The sequence below is a fragment of the Pseudophryne corroboree genome, chromosome 7 (genome assembly GCF_028390025.1).
Source record: "Pseudophryne corroboree isolate aPseCor3 chromosome 7, aPseCor3.hap2, whole genome shotgun sequence".
Taxonomy (NCBI): domain Eukaryota; kingdom Metazoa; phylum Chordata; class Amphibia; order Anura; family Myobatrachidae; genus Pseudophryne; species Pseudophryne corroboree.
In genome coordinates, this window is record NC_086450.1 from 39,236,066 (window position 1) to 39,251,903 (window position 15,838).

General features: G+C 49.8%; 1 protein-coding gene across 3 annotated transcripts in view; it reads right to left on the bottom strand.

The window, feature by feature from the left end:
• Positions 1–15,838, bottom strand: part of FTCDNL1 (formiminotransferase cyclodeaminase N-terminal like) — a 91,126-nt gene that overhangs the window by 75,030 nt on the left and 258 nt on the right. Inside the window, exon 1 of one of the 3 annotated variants that reach the window (XM_063932238.1) lies at positions 14,431–14,528. The exons of the other annotated variants lie outside the window; for them this stretch is intronic. The gene's annotated coding sequence lies outside the window, so the exon portion shown is untranslated. Of the gene's footprint in view, positions 1–14,430; positions 14,529–15,838 lie in introns of those variants that run through there. 3 annotated transcript variants of the gene reach the window in all.

The window sequence follows — 15,838 nt, forward strand, 5'->3', positions numbered from 1 at the left end:
TCAAAGACTTGAGGTTGTAATTGCTGCCAAAGGTGCATCAACAAAGTATTGCGCAAAGTCTGTGAATACTTATGTACATGTGATTTCTTTGTTTTTTTTATTTTTAATAAACTTGCAAAAATCTCAAAACTTTTTCACGTTGTCATTATGGGGTATTGGGGGTCATTCCGAGTTGATCGCTAGCTGCTTTCGTTTGCAGCGCGGCGATTAGTTGAAAAAGTGGCACTTCTGCGCATGCGTATGGTGCGCACTGCGCACGTGCGTCGTACTTGCACACAAAACTATGCAGTTTCACACAAGGTCTAGCGACGCTTTTCAATCGCACTGCTGATCGGTGAGTGATTGACAGGAAGTGGGTGTTTCTGGGCGAAAACTGAGCGTTTTCGGGGAGTGTGTGTAAAAACGCAGGCGTGCCCGAGAAAAACGCATGGGTGGCTGGGGAAACGGGGGAGTGGCTGCCCGAACGCAGGGCGTGTTTGTGACGTCAAAACAGGAACTGAACAGTCTGAAGTTATCGCTACCTAGGAGTAAGTTTCAAGCTGCTCAGAAACTGCATGAAAATATTTTGTAGCAGAACTGCTATCCTTTCGTTCGCACTTCTGCTAAGCTAAGATACACTCCCAGAGGACGGCGGCCTAGCGTTTGCACTGCTGCTAAAAGCAGCTAGCGAGCGAACAACTCGGAATGAGGGCCATTGTGCGTACAATTTTGAGGGAAAAAATGAATTGATACCATTTTGGAATAAAGCTGTAACATAACAAAATGTGGAAAAATTTAAGCGCTGTGAATAATTTCTGGTTGCACTGTACGCCACATTGCAAACATACTTGTCTTTTTGAATAGGTGTAGGAATGTTCCAAAAAAATGCACCCTATTAGCCAGATCAGGGCTGCCAGCGTAGTTATTCTGCATAGTCTTATCTCACTGAGCAAAACTTTACCAGACTTGCCAAAAAGCCCAACTTGATTGTTTTGTGTAAAGGCTCAACTACACTGCGATGCTGTATCGTGGCTCTCGCCAGCAACTTGAATAAAGGTAAAAAACACAATGGCCCAAATGCAATAGGCTCCAATTTGCAGGCCCGACATGATTCTGTCATTGAAGCCCCTAGATTTAAAGTACGTTAGCTTTAGGGCAAAAAATAGGATTTTAATTACCTACCGGTAAATCCTTTTCTCGCAGTCCGTAGAGGATGCTGGGGTCCACATTAGCCACTGGCACTTTAAGAGTTTGAGAGTGTGGGCTGGCTCCTCCCTCTATACCCCTCCTACCAAACTCAGTCTAGAAACTGTGCCCGAGGAGACGGACAACTTCGAGAGAAGGATTTTACACAGATAGTGGCGAGATTCACACCAGCTCACACACAAGGCAAACCAAGCTAACCAGCTTGAAACATCAGCAAGGGCTGAACAGTATTACTTGACTAAGTAACAAAACAGTACGTAACCAAGAACAAAGCAGTACTGAACTAAGTATCCACTGCAGGATCACGAAGCGCTGGGCGGGCATCCAGCATCCTCTACGGAGTACGAGAAAAGGATTTACCGGTAGGTAATTAAAATCCTATTTTCTGTTACGTCCTAGAGGATGCTGGGGTCCACATGAGTACCATGGGGATGTACCAAAGCTTCCAGAATGGGAGGGAGAGCACGGAGGCTCCTGCAGAACTGATTGACCATACTTCAGGTCCTCAGCGGCCAAAGTATCGAACTTGTAGAACTTTGCAAATGTGTTCGACCCAGACCAAGTAGCCGCTCGTCAAAGCCGTTAAGCCGAGACAGCCCGGGCAGCCGCCCAGGAAGAACCGACCTTACGAGTAGAGTGGGCCTTAACAGACGTAGGACACGGCAAGTCTGTCGTAGAATACGCATGCTGGATAGTGAACCTGATCTAGCGAGAGATCGTTTGCTTAGAAGCAGGACACCCAAGTTTCTTGGGATCATACAGGACAAACAGAGAGTCCGATTTTCTGTGACGAGCATCACAAAGATTTTCAGAGCCCTTACAACATCCAAGGACTTTGATGAAATTGAGGAGTCAGTAGCAACTGGCACCACAATAGGTTGGTTGATATGAAATGCCGACACAACCTTCGGAAGGAACTGCTGACGTGTCCGGAGCTCAGCTCTATCTTCATGGAAGATCAAGTAGAGGCTCTTACAAGTCAAAGCCCCCAACTCCGACACATGTCTAGCAGAAGCAAAGGCCAACAAAGTGACAGCCTTCCACGTGAGAAACTTGACCTAAACCTCCGGTAGAGGCTCAAACCAATCAGATTGGAGGAACTGTAACACCACGTTAAGATCCCAGGGCGCCGTAGGCGGCACAAAGGGAGGCTGGATGTGCAGAACCCCTTTCAGAAAGTCTGAACCTCAGTGAGGGAAGCCAACTGTTTCTGGAAGAAAATGTATAGAGCCGAAATCGTGACCTTTACGAATCCCAACCTCAGGCCCATATCAACACCTGCTTGCAGGAAGAGGAGAAACCGTCCCAGTTGAAACTCAACCGTAGGAAACTTCTTGGACTCACACCAAGATACATATTTTTTCCAAATATTATGGTAATGTTTAGACGTTACTCCTTTCCTAGCCTGTATCAGGGTAGGAATAACCTTGTTCGGAATGCCCTTCCGAGCTAATATCTGGCGTTCAACCTCCATGCCGTCAAACGTAGCCGCATTAAGTCTCGATAAGCGAACGGCCCCTGCTGCAGCAGGTCCTCCCGAAGAGGAAGAGGCCTCGACTCTTCTAGCAGTAGAAGATCCGCGTACCAAGCCCTTCTTGGCCAGTCCGGAGCAATGAGGATTGCCTGAACTCTTGTTCACCTTATGAGTTTTAGAACTCTTGGAAAGAGTGGGAGTGGAGGAAACACGTACACCGACTGGAACACCCACGGAGTCACTAGGGCGTCCACCGCCATGGCTTGTGGGTCCCTCGACCTGGAACAATACCGCCAAAGCTTCTTGTTGAGACAAGAGGCCATCATGTCTATTTGAGGTACACCCCAAAGATCTGTTACCTCCGCGAACACCTCCGGATGGAGTCCCCACTCTCCTGGATGGAGATCGTGTCTGCTGAGGAAGTCCACTTCCCAGTTGTCTACTCCCGGAATGAAGATTGCTGACAGCGCCAACGCGTGTTTTTCTGCCCAGAGGATGATTCTTGTTACCTCTGACATTGCAGCTCTGCTCTTCGTTCCGCTCGTCGGTTTATGTAAGCCACCGCCGTTACATGTCCGACTGCACTTGAATGGCTCACTCTCGCAGAAGATGGGCCGCTTGGAAAAGACCGTTGCAGACGGCTCTTAGTTCCAGAATGTTTATTGGAAGGCTGGATTCCAGGCTTGACCACCGTTCTTGGAAGGTTTCCCCCTGAGTGACTGCACCCCAGCCCCGGAGACTTGCATCCGTGGTTAGAAGGACCCAGTCCTGAATCCCGAACCTGCGGCCCTACAGAAGGTGAGGTAGTTGCAGCCACCACAGGAGTGAAATCCTGGCTTTCGGCGACAGACAAATTCTCTGGTGCATGTGTAGATGAGATCCCGACCACTTGTCCAGGAGATCCAGTTGGAAGGGCAGAGCATGAAACCTTCCATACTGTAGAGCTTCATAAGAGGCCACCATCTTCCCCAGAAGGCAAATGCACTGATGAACCAAAACCTGGGCTGCTTCAGGACATCCCGGACCATTGTTTGTCGAGGATCATTCCCAGAAAAGACAACCTCCTGGTCGGCTCCAAATGGGATTTTGGAAGATTCAGGATCCAACCGTGGACTGCAGGGGGTGAACAATGGACTGCAACAACTTTTCCCTGGACGATGCCTTTATCAGCAGGTCGTCCAGATATGGGATTATGTTCACCCCCTGTCTGCGGAGGAGAACCATCATCTCTGCCAATACCCTTGGTGCTGTGGAGAGGCCGAATGGCAGTGCCTGGAATTGATAGTGACTGTCTAACAGTGCAAATCTGAGATAAGCCTGGTGAGGCGGCCAAATCGGAATGTGGAGGTATGCATCCTTGATATCCAGGGATACCAGAAACTCTCCCTCCTCCAGACCTGAAATCCCTGCTCTGAGAGATTCCATTTTTTTTGTAGCAGTTCTGGAATTTTTTCTCTGGGTTTTCCCAGAATTTTTCAAATATAGCGTTTAATTCTTTAGACGCAGGGAAGGTTAGCGAGGCTTTCTTATTGCCTGCTCAGGTGCGGTGTCATTAATGTTTAACACATCTCTAATGGCCTCAATCATGAGCTGCACCCCCTTAGCAAGGGATGCCGCCCCCCTCAGCACATCCACATCACCGTCTGCAGTATCAGAATCGGTATCCGTGTCATCTTGCATAATTTGGGCAAGTGCACGTTTCTATGGGAACATGCTAGGGGATTTTGCAGGAATAGGGACAGAGGTCCTCATTCCGAGTTGATCGCTCGCTAGCTGATTTTAGCAGCAGTGCAAACGCTAAGCCGCCGCCCTCTGGGAGTGTATCTTAGCTTAGCAGAAGTGCGAACGAAAGGATAGCAGAACTGCTACAAAAAAAGATTGCGCATTTTCTGAGCAGCTCGAAACTTACTCCTACCTTGCGATCACTGCAGACTGTTTAGTTCCTGCTTTGACGTCACAAACACGCCCTGCATTCAGCCAGCCTCTCCCTCGTTTCCTCAGGCAAGCCTGCGTTTTCCCCTGACACGCCTGCGTTTTTTAGCACACTCCCGGAAAACGGTCAGTTACCACCCAGAAACACCCACTTCCTGTCAATCACTCACCGATCAACAGAGCAACGAAAAAGAGTCGCTAGACCTTGTGTAAAACTGCATAGTTTTGTGTGAAAGTACGTCGCGCGTGCGCCCTGCGGCCCGTACGCATGCACAGTTTTGCCATTTTTTTACCTGATCGCTCCACTGCGAAAATCGGCAGAGAGCGATCAACTCGGAATGAGGGCCAGAGTCTGACCAAACTGCCATAGACTACTTCAACACCTGAGTTTCAGTCTCAGTATTAGCTACCCTAGTAGAGATCTGAGAGATCATTCCTTTCAGGTTCAACAATAGGGATCTGAGACAAAGCATTACAATCCTGTGTACATGGAATGGCTATGTGAGATATTAAACACACACACACACACACACACACACACACACACACACACACACACACACACACACACACAGGTAGAATTAATGAAACTACCTTAATAAACTACACAGACTTTACACAGCCCCCCTCCTTCTACAACCCCCTGGTACTGTACTGCACAGGATAGCTGAAGTTGCTTGGAGGGACAGCTCTGTCAGTGTCTGTTGTACAGGAACTGCAGGCAGGAAAATGGCGCTGAACGCTGCTGGGTCCGCTCTGAGGAGAAACTCCGCCCCCCGAACATGGCGCTGCTTCCCGCTCTTCATTGTATTATACTGGCCTGAGGATTTCTGCTGGCAGCGATCCGGGGACCCTGGCAGGCTTGCTGAGCAGTGTAGGGTATTGGCGCTGGCTCAGGGCGCCCCTCTCAGCGCCGTACTATGTACCACTGAGCCTCGGAGCGCAGTTAGTATTGCGCTCCATATCCTGTTGCCGCCATCTTCACACCGGCTCCCCGCTTGCCAGGGGGGCCGGTGACTCACGCGCCACCGAAGTCTTCTGGCTCTGTAAGGGGGTGGCGGCATGCTGCAGGAGTGAGCGGTCGCCTGGAGCGGCTAACGATCAGCACCCTCAGGAACTCAGTGTCCTGTCAGCGGCGATAGTGGCTCAGACTCCGCAGGGCGGACACTACTCCCCCTCTTAGTCCCATGAAGCAGGGAGGCTGTTGCCAGCAGCCTCCCTGTAAAATAATAAACTCTAAAAAAACTTTTACTAGATAAACTCTGGAGAGCTCCCCTAGCTGTGACCGGCTCCTCCGGGCACATTTTCTAAACTGAGTCTGGTAGGAGGGGCATAGAGAGAGGAGCCAGCCCACACTCTCAAACTCTTAAAGTGCCAGTGGCTCCTAGTGGACCCGTCTATACCCCCATGGTACTAATGTGGACCCCAGCATCCTCTAGGACGTAAGAGAAAATAAGAATTTACTCACCGGTAATTCTATTTCTCGTAGTCCGTAGTGGATGCTGGGAACTCCGTAAGGACCATGGGGAATAGACGGCTCCGCAGGAGACTGGGCACATCTAAAGAAAGATTTAGGACTATCTGGTGTGCACTGGCTCCTCCCCCTATGACCCTCCTCCAAGCCTCAGTTAGGACACTGTGCCCGGAAGAGCTGACACAATAAGGAAGGATTTTGAATCCCGGGTAAGACTCATACCAGCCACACCAATCACACGTATAACTCGTGATAGGAACCCCGGTTAACAGTATGATAACAAAAGGAGCCTCTGAACAGATGGCTCGCAATAATAACCCGATTTGTGTAACAAATAACTATTTACAAGTATTGCAGACAATCCGCACTTGGGATGGGCGCCCAGCATCCACTACGGACTACGAGAAATAGAATTACCGGTGAGTAAATTCTTATTTTCTCTGACGTCCTAGTGGATGCTGGGAACTCCGTAAGGACCATGGGGATTATACCAAAGCTCCCAAACGGGCGGGAGAGTGCGGATGACTCTGCAACACCGAATGAGAGAACTCCAGGTCCTCCTCAGCCAGGGTATCAAATTTGTAGAATTTTGCAAACGTGTTTGCCCCTGACCAAGTAGCAGCTCGGCAAAGTTGTAAAGCCGAGACCCCTCGGGCAGCCGCCCAAGATGAGCCCACCTTCCTCGTGGAATGGGCTTTTACAGATTTAGGCTGCGGTAGTCCCACTGCAGAATGCGCCAGCTGAATAGTGCTACAAATCCAGCGCGCGATAGTCTGCTTAGAAGCAGGAGCACCCAGTTTGTTGGGTGCATACAGGATAAACAGCGAGTCAGTTTTCCTGACTCCCGCCGTCCTGGAAACATAAATTTTCAGGGCCCCGACTACGTCCAGTAACTTGGAATCCTCCAAGTTCCCAGCAGCCGCAAGCACCACAATAGGCTGGTTCAAGTGAAACGCTGATACCACCTTCGGGAGAAACTGAGGACGAGTCCTCAATTCTGCCCTATCCATATGGAAAATCAGATAAGGGCTTTTATAGGACAAAGCCGCCAATTCTGACACACGCCTGGCCGAAGCCAGGGCCAACAGCATGACCACTTTCCACGTGAGATATTTCACATCCACAGTCTTAAGTGGTTCAAACCAATGTGATTTCAGGAACTCCAAAACCACATTGAGATCCCAAGGTGCCCCTGGGGGCACAAAAGGAGGCTGAATATGCAGAACTCCCTTGACAAAAGTCTGAACTTCAGGCAGGGAAGCTAGTTCTTTCTGGAAGAAAATCGACAGGGCCGAAATCTGGACCTTAATGGACCCCAATTTGAGGCCCAACGTTACCCCTGCTTGTAGGAAATGCAGGAATCGACCCAGTTGAAATTCCTCCGTTGGGGCCTTCCTGGCCTCACACCAAGCAACATATTTTCGCCAATGCGGTGATAATGTTTTGCGGTGACATCCTTCCTGGCTTTGATCAGGGTAGGGATGACTTCCTCCGGAATGCCCTTTTCCTTCAGGATCCGGCGTTCAACCGCCATGCCGTCAAACGCAGCCGCGGTAAGTCTTGGAACAGACAGGGCCCCTGCTGCAGCAGGTCCTGTCTGAGCGGCAGAGGCCAAGGGTCCTCTGAAAGCATCTCTTGAAGTTCCGGGTACCAAGCTCTTCTTGGCCAATCCGGAACCACGAGTATAGTTTTCACTCCTCGCCTTCGTATTACCTTGGGAATGAGAGGCAGAGGAGGAAACACATAAACCGACTGGTACACCCACGGTGTTACTAGAGCGTCCACAGCGATCGCCAGAGGGTCGCATGAACTGGCGCAATATCTTTTTAGCTTTTTGTTGAGGCGGGACGCCATCATGTCCACCTGTGGTCTTTCCCACCGGTTTACCAGTATTTGGAAGACTTCTGGATAAAGTCCCCATTCTCCCGGGTGGAGGTCGTGCCTGCTGAGGAAGTCTGCTTCCCAGTTGTCCACTCCCGGAATGAACACTGCTGTCAGTGCTAACACATGATTTTCCGCCCATCGGAGAATCCTTGTGGCTTCTGCCATTGCCCTCCTGCTTCTTGTGCCGCCCTGTCTGTTTACATGGGCGACCGCCGTGATGTTGTCTGATTGGATCAGTACCGGCTGGTTCTGAAGCAGGGGCCTTGCTTGGCTTAGGGCATTGTAAATGGCCCTTAGCTCCAGAATATTTATGTGAAGCGAAATCTCCTGATTTGACCACAGTCCTTGGAAATTTCTTCCCTGTGTGACTGCCCCCCAGCCCCGAAGGCTGGCATCCGTGGTCACCAGGACCCAGTCCTGTATTCCGAATCTGCGGCCCTCTAGTAGATGAGCCCTCTGCAGCCACCACAGCAGCGACACCCTGGTCCTTGCCGACAGGGTTATCCGCTGTTGCATCTGGAGATGGGACCCGGACCATTTGTCCAACAGGTCCCACTGGAAAGTCCTTGCGTGGAACCTTCCGAATGGAATTGCTTCGTACGAAGCTACCATTTTTCCCAGGACTCGCGTGCATTGATGTACCGACACCTGTCCCGGTTTTAGGAGGTCTCTGACTAGAGATGACAACTCCTCGGCTTTTTCCACTGGAAGAAACACTTTTTTCTGGTCTGTGTCCAGAATCATTCCCAGGAACAGAAGACGTGTCGTCGGGACCAGCTGTGACTTTGGAATATTGAGAACCCAGCCGTGCTGTTGTAGCACTTCCCGAGAAAGTGCTACCCCCACTACCAACTGTTCCTTGGACCTCGCCTTTATCAGGAGATCGTCCAAGTACGGGATAATTAAAACTCCCTTCTTGCGAAGGAGTATCATCATTTCGGCCATTACCCTGGTAAAGACCCTCGGTGCCGTGGATAACCCAAACGGCAGCGTCTGGACTGATAGTGACAGTCCTGTACCACAAATCTGAGGTACTCCTGGTGAGGGGGGTAAATGGGGACATGTAGGTACGCATCCTTGATGTCCAGGGAGACCATGTAATCCCCCTCGTCCAGGCTCGCAATAACCGCCCTGAGCGATTCCATCTTGAACTTGAACCTTTTGATATAAGTGTTCAAGGATTTTAAATTTAAGATGGGCCTCACCGAACCGTCCGGTTTCGGTACCACAAACATTGTGGAATAGTAACCCTTTCCTTGCTGAAGGAGGGGTACCTAGACAATCACTTGCTGTGAATACAGTTTCTGGATAACCACCAACACTGCCTCCCTGACAGAGGGAGTTGCTGGTAAGGCAGATTTTAGAAAACGGCGGGGGGGGGGGGGGGGGGGGACGTCTCGAATTCCAGCCTGTACCCCTGAGATACTACTTGAAGGATCCAGGGATCCACCTGTGAGAGAGCCCACTGTGTGCTGAAACTTCTGAGACGGGCCCCCACCGTACCCGGGTCCGCCTGTGAAGCCCCAGCGTCATGCTGTGGACTTACCGGACGCGGGGGAGGACTTTTGCTCTTGGGAACTGGCTGTATGCTGCAGCTTTTTCCCTCTACCTTTGCCTCTCGGCAGAAAGGATGCGCCTCGAGCCCTCTTGTGTTTATGGGGCCGAAAGGACTGTACTTGATAATACGGTGCTTTCTTTTGCTGTGGGGTAGCCTGTGGCAAAATGTCGATTTCCCAGCCGTAGCTGTGGAAACGAGGTCTGAAAGACCATCCCCAACAGTTCCACCCCTCAGCAAAATATTGTCCCTATCCAGGGTATCAATATTATCCGACCGGGAATCTGACCAAGCAGCAGCAGCACTGCACATCCATGCTGATGCAAATCGCTGGTCGTAATATAATGCCCGTGTGTGTATATATAGCTTTTAGGGTAGCTTCCTGCCTTCTATCAGCAGGATCCTTTAGGGCGGCCGTATCCGGAGACGGTAGTGCCACCTGTTTTGATAAACGTGTAAGCGCTTTATCTACCCTAGGGGATGTTTCCCAACGTGACCTATCCTCTGGCGGGAAAGGGTACGCTGCCAATAACCGTTTAGAAGTTATCAATTTCTTATCGGGGGAAGTCCAGGCTTCCTCACACACCTCATTTAATTCCTCAGATGCAGGAAAAACTACTGGTAGTTTTTTCTCACCGAACATAATACCCTTTTTTGTGGTACCTGGGGTACTATCAGAAATGTGTAATACATTTTTCATTGCCTCAATCATGTAACGGGTGGACCTATTGGAGGGTACACTAGTCTCATCGTCGTCGACACTGGAGTCGGTATCAGTGTCGACATCTGTGTCTGTCATCTGAGGTAGCGGGCGTTTTAAAGCCCCTGATGACATTTGAGACGCTGGAACAGTCACAAGCTGAGTAGCCGGCTGTCCTATGTCGTCAAACCTTTTATGTAAGGAGCTGACACTGTCACGTAATTCCTTCCATAAGTCCATCCACACAGGTGTCGACCCCTCAGGGGGTGACAACACATTTACAGGCATTTGCTCTGCCTCCACATCATTTTCCTCATCATACATGTCGACACAGCGGTACCGACACACAGCACACACACAGGGAATGCTCTGACAGAGGACAGGACCCCACAAAGCCCTTTGGGGAGACAGAGGGAGAGTATGCCAGCACACACCAGAGCGCTATATACCACAGGGATATCACCTATAAAGAGTGTTTTCCCCATATAGCTGCATATATATATTATACTGCGCCTAAATTTGTGCCCCCCCTCTCTTTTTTACCCTTTCTGTAGTGCAGGATTGCAGGGGAGAGCCAGGGAGCGATCCTTCCAGCGAAGCTGTGAGGGAAAATGGCGCCAGTGTGCTGAGGGAGATGGCTCCGCCCCTTTTTCGGCGGGCTTTCTCCCGCTATTTTAATATTTCTGGCAGGGGTTAATAAACACCTATATAGCCTCTGGGGCTATATATGGAGTCAGTTTGCCAGCCAAGGTGTTATTTATTGCTGCTCAGGGCGCCCCCCCCCAGCGCCCTGCACCCATCAGTGACCGCAGTGTGTGGTGTGCATGAGGAGCAATGGCGCACAGCTGTAGTGCTGTGCGCTACCTTGGAGAAGACAGAAGTCTTCAGCCGCCGATTTTCCGGACCTTCTTGCTTCTGGCTCTGTAAGGGGGACGGCGGCGCGGCTCCGGGAACGGACGATCGAGGTCGAGTCCTGTGTGCGATCCCTCTGGAGCTAATGATGTCCAGTAGCCTAAGAAGCCCAAGCTACCACCACTTAGGTAGGTTCGCTTCTTCTCCCCTTAGTCCCTCGCTGCAGTGAGTCTGTTGCCAGCAGATCTCACTGTAAAATAAAAAACCTAAATTATACTTTCTTTCTAGGAGCTCAGGAGAGCCCCTAGTGTGCATCCAGCTCAGCCGGGCACAAGATTCTAACTGAGGTCTGGAGGAGGGTCATAGAGGGAGGAGCCAGTGCACACCAGGTAGTCCTAAAGCTTTCTTTAGATGTGCCCAGTCTCCTGCGGAGCCGTCTATTCCCCATGGTCCTTACGAAGTTCCCAGCATCCACTAGGACGTCAGAGAAACTGGGATTAGGGCAGCCAAACCCGGGATCTGAATCTGCGGGATCCCAGGATTTAGCCTAAAAATCGTCCGGGATTCAATTCCGGATTGGAAGCTCCAATCCCGGGGATTTCAGGATCAGGCAGCCCCGGCTCCCCCTGCGCAGCGTGACGTGAAGTCAGAGGTCACCCGCCGCACACTGAAGGGAGTGACCCACTCGCCCTCCCAAGTATCATGGTGAGTTATATGTGTGGTGCAGTGTGGGGTTACACAGGAAACAAACCAATCCCGGTTATCCCGGGAATCCAGGGATTGACCATTTTCCAATCCCGATACCCGGTATTGAAAAATGTCCCTGGATTGACCACCCTAGCTGGGATTGTTTTACTGACTGACGTATGCTAACACGCTGGCGATTATGTGACATAGGGGGTCATTCCGAGTTGATCGTAGCTGTGCTAAATTTATCACAGCTATGATCAGGCGCTCAAACATGTGGGGGGACGCCCAGCACCTCCCCGCCGCCGAGGCCCGCTCCCCCAATGTACTGGCCACGCCTGCTTTGGCTGGACTGCGCCCCTCTAAACGGCGGCTTATCGCCGCCGTCCAGCCCCATCCCGCCCAGCGACCGCCTCTGCCTGTTAATCAGGCAGAGGCGATCGCTACGATACAATGTCCTTCGGCCGTCCAGCATGCGTTGGCGCACTGCGGCGCCGGCGTAGATCCGACCCAATCGCTGCGCTGCGATAAACTGCAGCGAGCGATCGGGTCAGGATGACCCCCATAGTGAGATTCCCACTTGCAGCGGTGCAAATCCATCTTCACGACACGCTTATATCTGTGTAGCCACTGCACTGTAACCCCCCCCCTTTCCCCCCCCCAGGGAACACTCACTGAAACCCACACTCCTTCCAGACTAATTCATTCTGCATCTCTGTGCAGTAAAATTAGGACGGTCGCGCAATACTGAAAACTAGTGCCGACTGCTACAGATTGGGATATCGAGCAACTCAGAATCAGTCCTTTTAAATCCAGTGCCTCTATGGTGGTCATTCCGAGTTGTTCGCTCGCTGACGATTTTCGCAGTGCAGCGATCAAGTGAAAAAACTGCAAAAATGTGCATGCGCATGGTACGCAGCGCGCATGCGCTAAGTACTTTCACACAAAACTTTGTAGATTTACACAAGCTCGAGCGACGTTTTTTCATCGCTCGAGTGATCGTAATGTGATTGACAGGAAGTGGGTGTTTCTGGGAGGTAACTGCCCGTTTTTTGGGGAGTGTGCTAAAAAACGCAGGCGTGCCAAGCAAAAACGCAGGAGTGGTTGTAGAAACGGGGGAGTGGTTGGCCGAACGCAGGGCGTGTTTGTGACGTCAAATCAGGAACTAAACGGACTGAGGTGATCGCAATCTGTGAGTAGGTCTGGAGCTACTCAGAAACTGCAGGGAATTATTTAGTAGCAGTTCTGCTAATCTTTCGTTCGCTATTCTGCTAAGCTTAGATACACTCCCAGAGGGAGGCGGCCTAGCGTGTGCAATGCTGCTAAAAGCAGCTAGCGAGCGAACAACTCGGAATGAGGGCATATATCTGCAATCGCTCCAGGACGGGTTACATTTTATGATACTTATATGTATGAGGATACATGTAATTTCTTGCGTCAATTTCTGCAGCAATGGTATGCAACGTAACAGTGTTATAGAACTACAAGACTCAGCATGACCTGGTAATATATAGGTAAAATCGTGCTTAGTTGCTCTCCAGCTACAAAGAAATCCAAGCCCCGGCACACCATGTTAGCCTCTGGGTAGAACTATGAGGCTTACGCAACCTGTTGATGCACTACAAGTCCAAGCATGTTCTGCCAGAATAGCTGGGAACAATGGCCCTCATTCTGAGTTCGCTCGCTAGCTGCTTTTAGCAGTAGTGCAACTGCTAGGCCGCCGCCCTCTGGGAGTGTATCTTAGCTTAGCAGAATAGCGAACGAAAGGATCGCAGAGCTGCTACAAAAAAAGATTGTGCAGTTTCTGAGCAGCTCGAAAATTACTCCTAGCTAGCGATCACTTCAGACTGTTTAGTTCCTGTTTTGACGTCACAAACACGCCCTGCGTTCGTCCAGCCACGCCTGCGTTTCTCCAGGCACTCCTGCGTTTTTATCGGGCACGCCTGCGTTTTTACACACACTCCCCAAAAACGGACAGTTACTACCCAGAAACACCCACTTCCTGTCAATCACTCACCGATCAGCAGTGTGACTGAAAAGCGTCGCTAGACCTTGTGTGAAACTGCATAGTTTTGTGTGAAAGTACGTCGCGCGTGCGCACTGCACACCATACCCATGCACAGAAATGCCACTTTTTCACCTAATCGCCGCGCTGCGACCGAAAGCAGCTAGCGAACAACTCGGAATGACCCCCAATGTTACCAGTAATATTACATCAGATGGACAGTGGCACCCACAGTCTGACTGAGCAAAAATGCAAATGTGTTTAGAAAAGGACAAAATCTGAGATTATGCACTTCATTTAGGGGGTAATTCCAAGTTGATCGCAGCAGGATTTTTGATAGCAACTGGGCAAAACCTTGTGCACTGCAGGGTGGCAGATATAACCTGTGCAGAGAGAGTTAGATTTGGGTGGGTTATTTTGTTTCTGTGCAGGGTAAATACTGGCTGCTTTATTTTTACACTGCAATTTAGATTGCAGATTGAACTCACCACACCCAAATCTAACTCTCTCTGCACATGTTATATCTGCTCCCCCTGCACTACACATGGTTTTGCCCAACTGCTAAAAAATTTCCTGCTGCGATCAACTTGGAATTACCCCCTATAGCAGGCCAGGAGAGCAAGGACACTACGCATTCTGCAAATCTCTTCTCTTATATATTAATGAGAGTTAAAATGTTTACCTTGTGCTTGTAGCAGCTCACAGCAACCTAATGCACACAGCTCAGAGCTACAGTATAGTATGGCAAGACATGTGGCCCAGTCTGTCTACAACCACAGCGCCACCTTGTGTCAGAAGAATATAACTACAGGAATAGTGTAGTCAAAGTGTCTGTAATAATAGCTCTTTTCTCCTATAGAGCTCTAGGCGCTTTGCATAAAGCAAAAAAACATAAAACTTGATGTATTTTATATGTAAAATGTTACAGTACATGAATTTAATGTAGTATTTTTGCAATTGTAAATGTCAACTTATGATTTCCAAATATTTTTGTCTTTTAGTGGAACGTTGTAGTCCCAGGACATAGTACCATACTGGCTACTGAGGGTAAACATTCGTAGCTACAGTGTATTATGGGCCTAATTCAGAGTTGATCGCAGCAGCAAATTTGTTCCTTAATGGGCAAAACCATGTGCACTGCAGGGGGGGGGGGGGGGAGCAGTTAGATTTGGGTGGGTTATATTGTTTCTGTGCAGGGTAAATACTGGCTGCTTTATTTTTACACTGCAATTTAGATTTCAGTTTGAACACACCCCACCCAAATCTAACTCTCTCTGCAAATTATATCTGCCCCCCCTGCAGTGCACATGGTTTTGCCCATTAGAAAACAAATTTGCTGCTGCGATCAGGTCTGAATTAGGCCCGATGTCAGAAAGTGGAAGTACTATGGCCCTCATTCCGAGTTGTTCGCTCGCTAGCTGCTTTTAGCAGCATTGCAAACGCTAGGCCGCCGCCTACTGGGAGTGTATCTTAGTTTAGCAGAATAGCGAACGAAAGATTAGCAGAACTGCTACAAAATAATTCCTTGCAGTTTCTGAGTAGCTCCAGACCTACTCCTAGATTGTGATCAGCTCTGTCCATTTAGTTCCTGGTTTGACGTCACAAACACGCCCTGCGTTCAGCCAGCCACTCCCCCGTTTCTCCAGCCACTCCTGCGTTTTTACCTGGCACGCCTGCGTTTTTTAAGCACACTCCCTGAAAACGCCATATTGCCGCCCAGAAACACCCACTTCCTGTCAATCACACTACGTTCACTCGAGCGTTGAAAAAACGTAGCTCGAGCTTGGGTAAATCTACTAAGTTTTGTGTTAAATAACTAAGCGCATGCGCGCTGCGTACCATGCGCATGCGCATTTTCTACCTAATCGCTCCGTTGCAAAAAACGCCAACGAGCGAACAACTCGGAATGACCACCTATGTGTGTGCTTTGCTGCCAATTCCTAAGTGGGTGCTTTGAAGACCTCCCACTGCCCCATCATGAATAGTCGACTTATTGTTCTTTTCAAAATTAGCCAGAATATGTATATATATGTACAGTTTATACGTGAGTATATATTTTTTGATATGTGTTTGCACAAGTAGTGGACAAA